General features: G+C 40.2%; 1 long non-coding RNA gene across 1 annotated transcript; it reads right to left on the bottom strand.

Annotated features, from left to right (window-relative positions):
* Nucleotides 1–7,769: 7,769 nt before the first annotated feature.
* LOC139192220 (uncharacterized) lies at nt 7,770–9,172 on the bottom strand. The gene is made up of 4 exons (XR_011576206.1): nt 9,040–9,172; nt 8,507–8,628; nt 8,141–8,419; nt 7,770–8,098 (listed from the first exon to the last, which is right to left on the bottom strand). It is a non-coding gene; the product is annotated as an uncharacterized lncRNA (long non-coding RNA).
* Nucleotides 9,173–11,665: the final 2,493 nt, after the last annotated feature.

The raw sequence follows: 11,665 nt of genomic DNA, 5'->3' as shown, positions 1-11,665 counted from the left end.
AACTTCTCAAACACAAAATCAATATTTTATAAGCCTTTATAGCATGAAAACATTTAGCATGATGCATGAACCCCAAATTTATTTTGCTTTATATATTACTTATATTGCTCTATTATATATGTTGTTCATGAATACACAATATTTTTTATATATGTTGTTCATGCCTATGTAATATTATATTGTATTATTCAATATTGCTATGGTGAAGTGTTTGAGTACAAAGGAAAGCATGAAAATAGAAGCAAAATTAAGATTTTTTCAAACCCTAATCACGTGTGAACCACGTCCCCAAGCCGCCAAGCTGTGCCGCACACGGAACCAAGCCACTCCTGTTCCAAAACTAAAAAACGACGTCGTTTTGTGTTATCTCTATCATCGCTCATTTGGGCTCGATGAAACATCGTCGTCTTCGACGACATACATCGAGATTCAAGTCAAATCTCATCGTGATTTGTGGGATTCACTTCAATTATCATTGGTTTTGGACCCATCCGTCACGAACTAACCCTCGATGCCGTCTTTCAAGACGTCGCTGACCTTCGAGACCAATGGGCCGCACCTGCATATGCCACTTCTGTTTAAGAATACTGTCACTAGAGGGCTTTCTCTGAAATAACCTGCAACCCTATTGGGCTTGTTGCTCACTCGGCCCACACTTGGTTACTGTTGGTGCCCTTTTTTCTAAGCCCAAACCCTTTATGGGCGTTTTTCTTTGCTTCAGCCTGCACCCAGCTTTTGCTGGGGTGCCTATCCTTACGGGCTAAGCTCAACTCTAGGGTTCCCACCAGCCCTCAGCCACTTGGCCCAAATATGGGTCTGAACCACTATATTTTCTTGCTTCCACTCTCGATCCCTATTTGGATCCGGCCTATTGGATTAATTAAGTGACCTGTAGTATATAAGTTCGACAAAAAACATATTCTTGACCATCAACCCACCTTTTATGAATTATGATCCAATATCTTATACATGTATCTTGTGTTCCCAAAGTTTCTCACATATTCATGATGCACTGCAAACTGAATACCTAACTGAAGAAGATCCATGCATTATCTGGCTCGCTTTGATCACTAGAAAGATATATTTTTGCATAAAGTAAGACACGACTGGCAGCATTTACACTTCCAGGACTTCAAGTCTTTGAATGAATTAGACCTGACGATCATGTCGTGTTTGTGTCGTTTTCGTGACATGCCTGATATCATAACGAATCATGTCGTGTCAAACTCCTTAAAACAAATGGGTAATATGACTCGATCCTTTAAAATTAACAGATAATATGACCCGACCCATTACATGTTAAAAATATAATTTTTATTTTAATATATAATCAAATGAAAAACGTCATACCAAATTAGTATCTACATACCACTTTGTCCCTAAATCAATATCTACATACGCTAAATCCTAAACTCTAATGTTCCAAACGACGATGTAACCATCATCAAAGTATACAGGTTGCAATAACAAGCGTTGGCATAATTTTTACTTTTTTGCACTTGTAAATGAATTATTTACACATTTTGAACTCCATCTCAAAACACTATTCATGAGAGTTTGTAGAGTTTTAAAAGTCCAAAAAATGATGTACCCATCGTCAAAGCGTAGAGGATGCGATCACGAGTGTTTGCATATTTGTTTCACATTTTTCACACTTGGACGTACTTTGGAATCAGAATGAGATGTTAGTCGACAATGCATTTGCATACACAGTAGCTATTGATATCATGCTAATTGATGAGAAACCGTGTTCCATTGATAAATGTCAAAATAGAACTAATTGGTTAAATTGGAAACAAGTAGTCCAAGTTGAACTTGATTCACTTGCGAAACATAGTGTTTGGGCCAATAGTTCCTATACCTCTACATGTGACGCCCGTTTGGCTACAAGTGAGTTTCATAAGAAAGCGTTATGAGAAGAATGAGATAGTGATCTAAGGCATACCTCGTGGCACAAGACTTTTCTCAATGCCTTGGGATTGATTACCAAGAGACGTATTTCCCTGTAATGGACGTCATAATGTTCTTTTACCTTATTAGTTTAGTAGTTTTTGAAGAATTGAATATACTACTTATAGACGTGGTAACTGCCTACCTATATAGGGATCTTGATACGGAAATCTATATGAAAGTTCCCAAAAGACTTACATTGACTGGATTAAATAGTTTTAGACTACAAAACACCCTCTCGATTAGATTGAGGTGTTCACTCTATAGATTTAAACAATTCAGGTGGATGTATTATAATTGTCTGAGTGAGTATTTGATTAGTCAGGGATATGTGAGTAATGAACTATACCCTTGCGAGTTTATCAAGAAGTCACATTCCAAATTTTCAATAGTTATAGTTGATGTCGATTTCTTATTGCGATAGCTGAAGTCAAGCAGATTCGTTCTCAAGACAACCTTGCCAACCTTTTCACGAAGTCAGTGTTAAAGTCTACTTTCCATAAGCTTGTTCAAGGAATTGGTATGCATAAATTATCCGATTTTCAATGCTTGTAATTCTCATTTGGAAGTTTTGTCAAACTTATGGGGAGTATCCAGAAGTGTACTTACTATTAAGGAAGATAACAAGTCTTCCATTTCTGTTGATGTTAAATAGTTTAGTGAAAGTTAAATGTGGTTAGTTTGTTATTAACTATAGTTAGAATTGTTACAAGTTTAGTTAAGGTAGTCAAAGGTATATTTGTAAAGAGCCAAAGGCTATATATATTCTCTTCTGTGTAATTGTAAAATTCATTGAGTGAAATACAATCTTGTAGAAGAAGTTTTATCATTCTTTATGGTTTCATTGCTAGTCGCCTCACGGCTCTTCTCGATCCTCTTCTCGATCATCTTTTCTTCCGCTCCGATTTTCTGATCTGTACCTCGATTTGATTGTTTTCTATGGCGATTTTGTTCTGCGCTTGTTGATCTTGATTTGTTTTATTGCTCTCTCATGGCGACTTCATCTAAGTCAGTGCCTGTTATCAATCCATCTTCTAACCCTAATTCCTCTTCATATTCCTCTCTCACAATCCAAAATATTGGCATCATGGTGCCAATAAAGCTCAAGAGGACCAATTATCTGCCACGGTGTGCTTTGTTTGCTCCGATTCTTCGGTGTTATCGTCTTCTTGGTATCGTCGATGGCACGAAACCCTGTCCCGCCCCTCTTCTGCCTGATTGCACTCTTAATTTGGCTTTCGAAGTTTGGTATGAGAACAATCAGAATCTCCTGATCTGGTTTAATTCCACATTGTCTGAAAAGGTGATTCCTTTCACAGTTGACGTTTCGTTTTCCTGTGATCTATGGCTTAAGATCGAACAAAGATTTGGGGGTGTTTCTGATGCACATGTTCATTAGCTTTGTTCTCGACTTCAATGTGTTCAAAAAGGTTCTCGATCCATGTCTGATTATTTGCAAGAGCTCAAAGAGATCTCCGACTCTCTCACTGCTGCTGGAGCCTCAATTTCTGATCGCGATCTCATTGCTGCTACTTTGGCTGGTCTTCCTGATGAGTTTGAATCATTCACAGACTCAATCATGCTTCGATTAACTTCTACATCTTTGGATGAATTGCATGGCTTGCTCCTTACCAAAGAGCTTTATCTGAATCGTCGCAAGAAAGGTGTCTCTTTCAGTATGTTTGAACCATTTCATGCCTTATCAATTCAAGCTTAACCCCTACTTCTTCCCACCCTACCTCATGCGTATGTTGCTTAGAATCAACCACTTCAGCACTCTTTTCGTTACAATTCGAATCGTAGCACCTATCGTGGCAATCGAGGCTCTCATCGTGGTAATTCTTTCACTGGTGGTTTCAATCGTTCTAATTCATTTGCTCAATCTCGTGGTTCTTCTTCTGGACCTCGGGCTCCTTGTCAGATTTGTGGTAATTCAAGTCATGAAGCGCTTGACTGCTTTGACCGTATAAATCCTGAGATATGTGGTCGAATCCCTCCTGCCAAGCTCCAAGCAATGTGTGCTCGTTCCAACGCCAAACCCTCTCCTACTTGGTTAATTGACTCAGGAGCTACTTCGCACATTACTAATGACATATCACACATCAAATCTCATACTCCCTACACTGGTGAAGACAAGGTTTACATAGGTGATGGTAAAGGTCTGTCCATTTCTCATGTTGGTTCATCTACATTACGAACCTCTACTTCTTCTTTTACACTGTTAAATGTTCTGCATGTTCCTCACATACAACACAATTTGTTGTTTGCCTTTCAATTTCTCCGAGACAATTATTGTTCTTTGACTCTTGATTCTGATGGATCCGTTGTTAAGGATCGTTCCACTGGGAAGACGATTTTACGGGGTTCAGTTAAAGACGGCTTCTATCCTTTGCATTCTACTACATCTTCTAGTTTCGTCTCTGGTAAAGCTTCTCCTTCACTTGCCGCATCAGCTTTTGTTAGTATTAAAGCTCCAATAAAGATATGGCATAGGCGCTTGGGTCATCCATCTTCTGCCATTTTTCGTCGGGTAATATCTACAAATACTCTTGCAGTGCAAGGCAAGTCTACAGTTGATTTTTTCTGTTCAGATTGTGCATTGGCAAAGAACCACAAGCTTCTTTTTGGTCTGTCTTCTTCAGCAACTACTCATAGTCTTCAACTTTTACACTGTGATTTATGGGGACCTGCTTCTGTTACATCTAGCAGTGGTTTCCGATATTACTTACTTCTTGTTGATGATTTTAGTAAATACAGTTGGTTTTCCCTTTGAAAGCAAAGTCGGATGTACTTTCTACGTTTGTTGCGTTCAAGAACTATGTAGAAAATTTGCTTGGTAATAAAATCAAAGTGTTGTGTTCAGATTAAGGGGGTGAATTTACTGGTCATTCGTTTGCATCTTTTCTTAGTGCACATGGTATTTTTCATCAATTCAGCTGTCCACACACGCCTGAACAAAACAGCTGTGCTGAGAGAAAACACCGCCATCTTGTTGAGACAGCTAGGACCTTACTTGTTGCTTCTCATGTCCCTCATGTGTTTTTGGTCGAAGCTTTCTCTACTGCCCTATATCTCATTAATTGTCTTCCCATTTCTGGTGTCTCACAATCTCCTTGGGAAATTTTATTTCATCAGCACCCAGATTATTCCAAACTCAAAGTTTTTGGTTGCCAATGCTTTCCATGGCTTAAACCTTATATTCACAGTAAATTGGATGCTAAAAGAAACATTTGTGTGTTTTTGGGCTATAGTCTTCAGCACAAAGGTTATCGGTGCTTTGATCCGATTGGCAACCGAGTCTATATCTCCGGACATGTGATTTTTAATGAAGAACTCTATCATTTTCAGTCTCTACCCCTTCATACTTCTAGCTCTAGCAGTGTTTCTCCAGTTACTTCTCCTTCAATGGATCTCTATTTTAGCAAGTATACTCATCTTGCTTTTTCTCCAACTCCCGATACTTCTCCAACTTCATATGCTTCTCTAACTCTAGATGCTTCTCCAACTCCAGATGCTTCTCACCCTATTTCTACCTCTATGGTTAATACTCATCCTTTGGTTACCCGATCCAAAGCATACATCTATAAACCTAAGGTTTATGCCGTAACTAAGCATCCTCTATCCATTGCACTGGATTCTGTTCCCAACACTTATTTACAAGCATCTAAGTTTGCTCACTGGTGAGCTGCGATGCAGGATGAATACAATGCCTTACTGTCTACAGGAACTTGGTCCTTAGTTCCTTCTCATTCTTCTCAAAACATTGGTGGCTGCAAGTGGGTGTTTCGTGTCAAGAAGAAGCCTGATGGTACTGTGGATTGTTACAAGGCCCGCTTGTTGCCAAGGGCTTTCATCAACAAGTGGGCATTGATTTCCAAGAGACTTTCAGTCTGGTTGCTAAACCGGTTACCATTCGAATACTTCTTAGTCTTGCTGTTCAACATAATTGGTTTTTAAACCAGTTAGACATCAGCAATGCCTTTCTTTATGGGGATTTAAAAGAGGATGTCTACATGCTTTAACCCTCGGGTTTTATTGATCATTTCTTTCCCAGTCATGTGTGCAAACTTAAAAAATCGCTGTATGGTTTTAAGCAAGCCCCTAGAGCTTGGTTTGAAAAACTATTTCAAGCTATGCAGGACCTTGGGTTCTATCAATCTTCATCTGATGTGTTGATGCACAAAACCGGAGGTCTTGGAACAACTTAAATTTGACTGTGATCTGCAAGTAATGTAAATAACACAAGATGTATCGTGGTTCACCCCAAGGTTTGGGCTACGTCCACACTGATTGTATTTATTTAAGGGAGAAAGAGCTCTGAGAGTGAGAGGGTGAGAGGGCCTAGGAATTGGCCTCAGAAATGGCCTCCCTTAATTGTAAGGGTGAATGGTCCTTTTATGGAATAAAGACTCCTCACTTATTACATATTTGCCCCTTCCTTTATCACATAATTACATTTAAGTCCCTCGAGTATTTGTACGAGATCTAAATACGAGGCCCTAAATATGGTATAAACAGTAGTCCCCCAAGTCTTCAATCAAAAGAGTTTTTTGGCTGGAGACTTGAAATTCAGTCCATGTGTGGGCCGAAGTAACTAGATGTTGTCTTGAACTGATGCTCGATATGAGGTGGTGCTCAATCTGAAATGATGCTCAACTAGAAGTAGCACACGCTGCAGGGTTGCGAGGCTCGTGGCTTATGTTGTTTTGGTTGGCTCGGCTTGTGGCGTTTAACAGTGAGGGAGTCTCTTTTATATAATAAGGGCTCGCTCCTCAATACATGAATGATGGGCTAGAGTTGATGCTCTCTAATGATGGTGAGGGAGTCCTTTTTATAGAATAAGGGCTCGCTCCTCAATACATAAATGATGGGTTAAGAGTGATGCTCGCGGAGAGGCGGTTGCTCAGCTGGCGGCGATGCTCTCTAATGAAGGTGAGGGAGTCACTTTTATAAAATAAGGGCTCGCTCCTCAGTATATAGATAATGGGCTAAGTCCCCTAAGTATTTTTCATGAGGCCCAGTTGAGGCCCAATTTATGGTACATAATGTAGTCCCCTAAGTCTTCCGTCAATAGAGTCTGTTGGCTGGAGATTTCAAATTGAATCCATGTATAGGCCGAAGTGGCGGTTGTTCGGAGGCGGTATTTGTATACCCTACACTGAAGCTTTGCAAGTGAAGCTTTGAAGCTACAACTCTGTAAATGAAGCTTTCAAAGCTGGAGCTTTTGTAATGAATCTTTTGAAGCTAGAGCTCTGTAAATGAAGCTTTTAAAGCTAGAGCTCTGTAAATGAAGCTTTTGAAGCTGATTGACATGAGTAATGCTCATGAATGTTTATGCTGATTGACATGAGTGATGCTCATGGATGTTGTCATGAGTGATGCTCATGAATGTTAACATGAGTGATGCTCATGAATGTTGACATGAATGATGGTCATGAATGTTTATGTATGATTGTCATGAGTGATGCACATGGATGTTTATGTATGAATGGCATGAGTAATGCTCATGTATAATTTGGAGTACTGGGTGTACTTTTGATCACCTAGTTGGTGGCATGAAGGAGAGTTCGGGTTGTACATTTCATCACCTAGTTGGTGGCATGAATGGTTAGTTGCCAAATGATATTGGAGTACGGGTTGTACATTTCATCACTTGGTTGGTGGTAATAGTGGCAGGTTGCCGAATAATTTTGGAGTACTGGGCATACTTTTGGTCACCTGGTTGGTGATAATAGAGGCAGGTTGCCGAATAATTTTAGAGTACTGGACGTACTTTTGGTCACCTGGTTGGTGCTATTTTGGGGTTATGGGCCTTCGCCCTCCACGACATGCCAGCCCATTTATTTTAGGCTTTGCCTTTTTTTTTTTTTTTACCCCCTGACGGGGGTTTATACATATTACTCTCTAATGGGGTTTATACAGATGTTTCCGAAGGATAATAAATTACATCATTAAAAAAGTTTCAACACAAAAGCTTTGACAGTTGCAGATCGTTGGTGTGTACTGCGCTTATTGCGTACTGGGTTGTTGCAGATCTTTCCCTTCTCTTTATTTTTCTTTCTTTTGGCAGATGACAGAATAATGCCATTTCCTTTTGCTTTTTTGCTTTTAGTTTTGTTTTTCCATCGCATTCTCTCTGTCTCTTCAACTGGCAGACAAAAGGAATCATGATAGAAATAATAATTGGAGCCTTATCTTTTTAAAGTGGGCATCTTCTTGGTGGTCGACAAAAGCAAAATAGCAGCAGGAGAGAGATTGTAAAGGATATGAGTAGGCTTGAGGGCACTATCACTGACGCCAAAGAGAGAAGCGTCGTAAAAAATAATGGTCAACGTGCGTCTTCTGCCCATCTGACTTCTTGGCAGGGTCCCTTTTCACCACCTTGGGTCCTGTGAAAGAAAGGAATTGTTACAGCTCACGGGAAAAGACATCTGCTTTTGCCGGATCAAATCTGATGCATTGGTATCAGCTGCAGTGATCAAATCATGAGAAAGGCTGAAAAAAGGGTCAGCAATGTAACAAGTGGCGGTATGGCTCCTGAAGCGCCAATCATAACTTTTTTTTTATCCACCATAGAAAGGCTGAAAAGGGTCGTAGCTGCATTTTCCCGTGCTTTCATCCCTCTATTCTTGAGAACATGAACAATACCAGGAACTGCTCCAGAGGATATGATAATTCCTTTGTTATCTTAACATAAGGAAAGGTTGAGGAATGTTGTCACAACATGCTCTCTAAGGAAGTCTACTAGGCTCTGAAAAACCATGAACATAGAAAAGAAATCTGAGCCTTCTTCCAAATTCTTCTCTCTGTGACATCCTGATAACAAGAAAAGAAATCTGAGCCTTCACCCATTCCTCCGCTGCGTCTCGCCGATGTTTCTGTCATAGTTCTGATAGATACTCCTGTGGTTCATCCCAAAGCAGACACCAGTTACCGGAGCCGGGGTCGGGTAGACGGATAGGTTAGGTGGCACTACGACGGCGTAAGGCGCGAGGTACTGGGGTTGTTGGAGGTGGAATGGCATGGGGGAGTAGGACGACGACGACAAGGCGTTGGCGTTTGGCGTATGTGCCTTGGGAAGAGGTCGACGGAGGAGTTGTGGAAGAAACAGAGATCTCTGACCCCAATTCAGAGATTTATGGAGGAGCGGGAATCTTCCGTGGGTCGACAGAGACTTGCGTAACGACCAGAACGGCGAACACTAAGGTCGCCATTTCTGCCCTCAGCCAAAGTCGCCATTTCTGCCCTCACATTCCCCTTGAAAAATCAACAGAGATTCGCGATGACTAATCTGGGCTGGCTGGGCCCAAGTAACTTCTCTATGGTTCAACCCAAATTTCCCAACGGTCTATTCTGGCTCGTGATGAAACAATTTTTAGGGGTTTTTTAGGTAAGCAGATTCACGGTGGTGAGATTTGATGAAAAAATGAAAAAAAACCGACATAGTTTTTCGTGTCGATTCCCACAGATGGCGCCAAAATGTTGATGCACAAAACCGGAGGTCTTGGAACAACTTAAATCCGACCGTGAATCTGCAAGTAATGTAAATAACACAAGATGTATCGTGGTTCACCACAAGGTTTGGGCTATATCCACACTGATTATATTTATTTGAGGGAGAGAGAGCTCTGAAAGTGAGAGCGTTGAGAGAGGGTGAGAAGGCCTAGGAATTGGCCTCAGAAATGGCCTCCCTTAATTGTAAGGGTAAGGGGTCCTTTTATAGAATAAGGACTCCTCACTTATTACATATTTGCCCCTTCTTTTATCACATAATTACATTTAAGTCCCCCGAGTATCTGTACGAGATCTAAATACGAGGCCCTAAATATGGTATAAACATGATGCATCTTTGTTTGTACTTAATGGTCCTCAGTTGGTTATAGTTCTCGTTTATGTATATGACATTCTCGTTACTGGCCCTAATTCTCATCTCTGTCATCAATTCATTCAACAGCTCAGTAATCGATTTCCAGTGAAGGATCTTGGTCCTTTACACTATTTCTTGGGGCTGGAAGTCCAGCGATCTTCTAAAGGGATCTTTTTTCATCAAACGAAATATTTGCTTGATCTTCTTCAACGGAAAAATATGCAGGGTGCCAAACCTTGTTGCACACCTCTTGGCTTTCATAAACTGGATCATACTGGTTTTCCTCTACCCAATCCCACTGAGTATCACTCAATTGTTGGAGGCCTTCAATATCTCACGTGGACTCGCCCGGACCTTGCTTTTGCTTTCAATCAACTCTGCCAGTTCATGCATGCTTCGCGTGAACAACATTTTCAAGCTGCTAAACGAGTTATTCGATTTCTAAAAGGTTTTATTTCCCAGGGATTATGGTTTACAAAGGGTCCTGTTGATCTCTCAACATACTCCGATGCTGATTGGGCTAGAAGCACGTTTGATAGGCGATCAACCAGTGGCTATTGTGTCTTTCTTGATCCCAACCTCATCAGCTAGAGTGCCAAGAAACAAGGTACTGTCGCCCGTTTTTCTACAGAAGCCGAATATAGGTCTCTGGCTCATACGGCTGCAAAACTCACTTGGGTTTGTAAAATCCTTCGTGACCTTCATTGTCCTATCCCTAAACTGCCTACACTGTGGTGTGATAACATTTCAGCCATCTCTTTAGCCTCTAATCCTATTTTTCATGCTCGCACAAAGCATGTTGAGATTGATTATCATTACATTCGTGAACTGGTTCTAGCTAATCTTCTCAAAGTCTAGTTTGTTTGCAGTGCCGATCAATTGGCTGATCTTCATACAAAATCTTTGTCTAAAAATCAGTTCCGATACTTGTGTTCCAAGCTTCCCATTGGAATCAACTCTGATTCCTCCTTTCGCTTGAGGGGGTGTATTAAGGAAGATAACAAGTCTTCCATTTCTGTTGATGTTAAATAGTTTAGTAAAAGCTAAATGTGGTTAGTTTGTTATTAACTATAGTTAGTTAGAATGGTTACAAGTTTAGTTAAGGTAGTCAAGGGTATATTTGTAAAGAGCCAAAGGCTATATATATTCTCTTCTGTGTAATTGTAAAATTCATTGAGTGAAATACAATCTTGTAGAAGAAGTTTTATCATTCTTTACTTACTTGGCCCTAAAGTACTCTTTTTCTTTTAGATTATGAGCATTTCTTCCATTGGGGTTTTGCTACCTAACGATGTTTTAACGAGGCACCTATCCTGAGCTGGTCGTACAGTTGTGTGCATTTTACTTGTGTCCTGAAAACGTAGAATTTTGATTCTATGAGATATTTCTGAAGAAAGTTGAGGTTTCACCATAATACCAATTGGCAATATGGGAGCCCATACATGGTCCCTCTTCCCATCAATGTGGGATTAATTCTCAACACGCCTCCTCAAATGTGGTGAATTTTCAAGTGTAACAATGGACAACACAACTCGGGTGACGTGGAGCATGTGTAAGCATTGAGCTTCACACATGAGACAACCTACTTTGATACCATGTAGACCCGGCAGTTTCTGACACGACACGAAAATGACACGAAAATAATAGGTTTCGGGTCAACACGATAACTTATCGGGTGACCTGTTAAGAACCCCGTTAATAACGGGTATACACGCGGATAACACATGGGTAACCTGTTTTGACCCGTTATGAAAAAATTTATTTTGATAATTTTAAAGTTTAATTACTAAAAGATTTCTTATAAAATACAATAGCCATATTAATATATACAATATATTCTATATTAAA

This window comes from Malus domestica, chromosome 15 (assembly GCF_042453785.1).
Source record: "Malus domestica chromosome 15, GDT2T_hap1".
In the NCBI taxonomy this organism is placed as follows: domain Eukaryota; kingdom Viridiplantae; phylum Streptophyta; class Magnoliopsida; order Rosales; family Rosaceae; genus Malus; species Malus domestica.
The sequence above is the reverse complement of the archived record's forward strand: the minus strand, read 5'-3'. Positions and strand labels throughout refer to the sequence as shown.